Source organism: Pinus tabuliformis, chromosome X (assembly GCF_031772625.1).
Source record: "Pinus tabuliformis cultivar Carrire ecotype Pingquan chromosome X, CPIR1, whole genome shotgun sequence".
NCBI lineage: Eukaryota > Viridiplantae > Streptophyta > Pinopsida > Pinales > Pinaceae > Pinus > Pinus tabuliformis.
This window is the reverse complement of record NC_142308.1, coordinates 1,250,771,919-1,250,776,652: the sequence shown is the minus strand read 5'-3', so window position 1 is coordinate 1,250,776,652 and position 4,734 is coordinate 1,250,771,919. Positions and strand designations below refer to the sequence as shown.

General features: G+C 38.2%; 1 pseudogene; it reads right to left on the bottom strand.

Annotated features, from left to right (window-relative positions):
- Positions 1 to 1,278: 1,278 nt before the first annotated feature.
- Positions 1,279 to 3,546, bottom strand: LOC149144512 (protein S-acyltransferase 18 pseudogene; annotated as a pseudogene).
- Positions 3,547 to 4,734: the final 1,188 nt, after the last annotated feature.

The following is a 4,734-nucleotide window of genomic DNA, read 5'->3' as shown; positions in this document are numbered from 1 at the left end:
GGATAAATTATATTATTATGCATGATATCAATCACTCGCTCTAGTAGTATTGTTAAAATTATTTGTTTAAATGATAATTAAAACCATATATTACTATTTATAATAAATTATATTATTATGATTGATATAATATATAATAAATTATATTATTATGCATGATATCAATCATTCACTCTGGTAATATTGTTCCAATTATTTTTTTAAATGATAATTAAAACTATATATTACTATTTATAATAAACTATATTATTATGCATGATATCAATCACTTACTCTGTTAGTATTGTTCAAATTAATTTTTTTAAACGATAATTATATTTTTACGCCTTTTTCCTTATGGAACGAACTGCCCAAACTGCTTTCGTGTCCAAATGTGTTCCATTCGATTTTGTTGTTAGACGATTAGGGAATCATTAACCGTTGATTTGAATTGAACCATGCCAGCCGTGACCAGCCGTGACGCTTGTTACTGGGTCGTTCAACATTCCACAATGTTTCGTCTCTCTGGCTCACTCTGTATCGGAATATGCAAGGAAAATTATAGGAAGACATCCATTCAACTCCTGTAACAGGGTTGCCAATGGTCCAGGTAAATTGTTCTACTACCTTGAGAGCTATCTTGCCTCCGCCTAGCCAGCGGTTACAAACGTGAATATTTGTCTCGAATTTCTATTGTGCGAAGGTATTAAATCCAATTACCCTAAAGTTTCTTTGGTTTTCTTCTTTTCTCTTGTTGAGCTTTCACACTTTGTTTATTTTGTGGTTAATTGTCTGATCCAAATTTCTGTGATTTACCATACCCCCGATGCCAAGGTGAAGGAGATGTTCAAGAAGCCAGAGTGTATTACTATCCAGAGGAAGAGCAAGGACCATGCAGAGATATTCAATAAAAATAAGTTTTCCTTTTCCTATTTAATTTTCCTGCGTCCATCTGAGCCCACAAACACCATGGGTGGAATTCTCAAACTTAATGCTTTGTTGCAGGAGGTAAGGTGATCAAGATTTATCGGATTTTCTTTTCAATTGTAATGTCATGCGGATGGATGTTTACAGTCCTGGGGTTTTAAATTCGCTTTGAAGATGACGATGTGGAGTCTGCTAAATCTGCGAGGCAATAGAATGTGAAGATAGTTTCGGCCAGAGATTTAGACTTTTCTGTTACTGTTTCGAGTATTGTCAAGTTTCCGAGCTCTGCTTCTATAACATGCTGCTTATGGATTTGTCTTCTTCCGCATGATGGAATAAATTTCAGTCTATTAGAGTTTTTTCAGAGAAGAGAATCTGGATACATCTGCATTTTATTTTCCTCGATAAACAACACTCAAATACCCATATAAACAAATCCAAATAAATATACAAATAAACAAATGTAGCAGCAGAGATATCATCTTCGACTTCTCAGAGACCGAGAACAACAGTCGAGTTGAACTTCTATTCTTGCATTTTAGTGAATTGGGGAGCCCTCGCCCTTGCTTTTCGTGAAGACAGAATCCACAACCTGCTTTGAAATGTAGGTTTCCAGTTCAATTGAAACCTGTGACAGCTTGGGATCAAAGTTTGTCCTATAATGTAAAGCCCCAGGGCTCATATTGGATGTATCTAAGGAGAGGGTGGAGGATGGCAATCTGGGGGAAGCAATGGAAGTGAAACTGAATACAGGAGAGGAAGGAGGTGGATAAGAAGAATCAACCCTCACTTGTCTTCTGGGAGCAAACCTAGTCTTTGATTTTGGCAAATTCCGCATTAGGAGGGGCATGGATTCCATGTCACCTGCAGCAGCAGGTGCAACATATGAAGCACTGATGGACCACATTTTCTTTCCAAAGGCATAGGCAGTAACAATGGTGGTCCATCTGATGATGTTTTAAGTTCATTTTTGGTATTCACAATAGTATCACCCTGTTTGGTGCCGACCCTACTATTATCAGTATCAGTACTGTCTGTAAACCCCCCACTGTCCACTATTGATGAGCTCTTGAATTGGTTGAACGCAGATGATCTTCCTCTAGCCCTCTCTGCAGTTTTCAATGCTTCCTCTGTGGTCAACTTTATCAGTCTCCAAGCACTGATACTCGTCTTAAGTTGTTTTGGGGATTTAGGCAAATTAGATTCCAAATCATGCCCGAGAGATAAGCGGCTTGACTCTATGGAATCTTCCTTGTAGAGGCATTTGAATCTCGTGAGAAAATTAGACTTTGGTGATGCGCTGCCAAAACTTTCTTCTGAGCTAGTTGGAGATGAGGGTTCGCTCAGATCAGATTCATCCAAGAAATCTTCCGTGTTGCATTCTTCTCTCATGGCTAGAATGTAGTCATATGTTCTGATTCCCTTCTTTATTAGGACTATGTGGAAGAAAAAAAGTTGCCCAAGGGCTGCACAAGCATATACTGAAACTACAGTAAGGAAAGCCACAATAACTGCTAAAGCCCCTCTCGGGAATCCATTTCCAAACCTAAACTCAAGTTCATGAATGATGTCTCTTCTATTTGCAAAACAGCGAATAAATACAACAAGTCCTGCACCTCCCTCCAGTATAAGCATAATGAGGATTGAAGCCATAAGAAGCATGAAAGTAGTGTAATTCCTCCTTCCAACACAGTTGTTGAGCCACCGGCAATGGTGATCAAATCCATCCACACACTTATCACAACTTCTACAGTGTTTGCTAAATTTTTTCACCTTTTTGTCGCAGAGAGAACAGAATATGACATCATCCTCCGGAATCCCGGGTGAAATCCCCTCATTATTAACAACGATAGGAGGCAGACAGGATTCCAGTTCTGCTGGGGTTTTCCATGGATCCGTATATCTCCTCCTTATACATGAATGGAGAATCTTCTTCTCAATCTTCTTCACATACCTTACAATTAACTGAGCTATAAGCGCCTGAACTTTCTTCTCCCCAGAAGAATTCCTTGAAAATTTTGTTCCAGAATTCTTCAACGAGCTTTTGTCTATTGGGTCTATGCTGGAACATCTTAGAAACAAAACCATCACAGAAAATGCCACACACGAGAATAAAGTAATTGCGGTGGTCTGCAAGACATTGTTGCCAAGGAATAAACCCAAAAACAAATAGAACGCCAACACCATTACCAAATATATTGCAATTCCCACCATCTGTAATAGGTGCAGAGGCCGCTGCCAGCCATGGCGCCTCATAGCTTGTATTTCCTTCCCTGGGAAACCCTAGATATGGATCTCCAAAGAAGATCTTAGAGAACATAAACGTTAATGGATTCTTCAGTTGTTGAAAGAAAAAAATAGTAGATCGGTTAAAACTTAAAACAAACACCTGAGAATGGCGCCCTCTGTATTAACAGGAGGCCTTTTAGCCTGAATATCTTCAGAGGAAATCTGCTGTGGATTGAATGCGTGCATTGCTACAGACAGAAAGTCCTCTATTGAGCTCTTCTGCTTTTTTTCAGTCTATTAAAGTTTATTGTATCATGTACGCTCATTTCTTTTGCCATTAATTTTGTCAGCTTATTGTTTAGCTCGTGTAATTTACCTGCAGATTAGCAAACATAAGCGGCATCAAGATAAAGTTGCAGCAATAGAGATTTGGGAGAAGCTAGATGAATACATCCGGGCTAGGAGGTCGGCCTCAATGCTTCTGCCAGCGGTTGCTCTAAACGTACGGTTCTGCATCAAACCCCATTTTCTCTTGAAAAATTACCATTTTTTTACTTTTTGTGAAACCTTATGGTTTCCTTCTTTGTTGTTTTGACAGTTGGTGAAAACAGCACCTCTTCAGGTTTAGTTTTTTTCTTCTCCTCTTTACTAATAAAGTTTTTGTTTGTTCTCTTAGCATAAACATAGGTATTTTTTATTTCCGATTTTGTTGTTAGGGGCTTGAATGAATCAGATGTGGGAGTTAGGTGCAAAGACACTTGGATCTGAATCTGTTATATAATGTGATTTGTGGTTGTGGGCATGGAAGATCTGCTTCAGCTCCTAATGCTAACACTCTTTCTGCCAGCAGTAAAAAGAGAGCAGTATCTTTGCAGACTATTTCTGAGATATTGCATCTGCTGGCTCTCCTTCTGCTTGGACTGGCTGCCCAAGTATACCAGTAGCAGTTTCAGAATATAATATCCGCTATTTGGAAGGACTTAGGTGTTTACTTGGTTCGGTGAGTAGTAGAGCTGCAATTCCTTGTTTTACTTGGATATTTAGTATTAGCAATAAAAGGTCAAGTTTTATCTTCATTTTATAAGTCAGATAGATGGCCTGGTTTTGGAATTGAATTATTGTGCTCTACACCTCATATTGTCCTATAGATGGCCTGGTTTTCCTAGCATTCTCACGTTACATTTTCCAATTTCAATAAAATATAAAAGAATCGCCTAGGATTTAATTTGTTTAGGTTTGATTTTGTAGGGACCTGTCTTGGTCCTATCAGAAAAGAATATTTTAGGATTTCATTTGTTTAAGTTTGATTGTGTAGGGATCTGTTTTGGTCTTTATAATTAGATAGCTTTGGGAGAAATATTGGACAAATAATATTTATGATGTGTGTATAGATGTTCCTTAATTATAATTTATATCAGTCATTTAAGAAAATGAATGTAACAGTAGAAGAACGAACAATGGGGATGTGGCCTTGTGTGAGGGAATGAAGGAAGAAAGAACGAACCTCCTACCCTGCTCCTGGCTTTGATTTTGTAACTAAATCAACTAGCTCTAAGTGCCCTCCTTCAATTGCTACCTGAGTGTTCGATGTGGAAAACA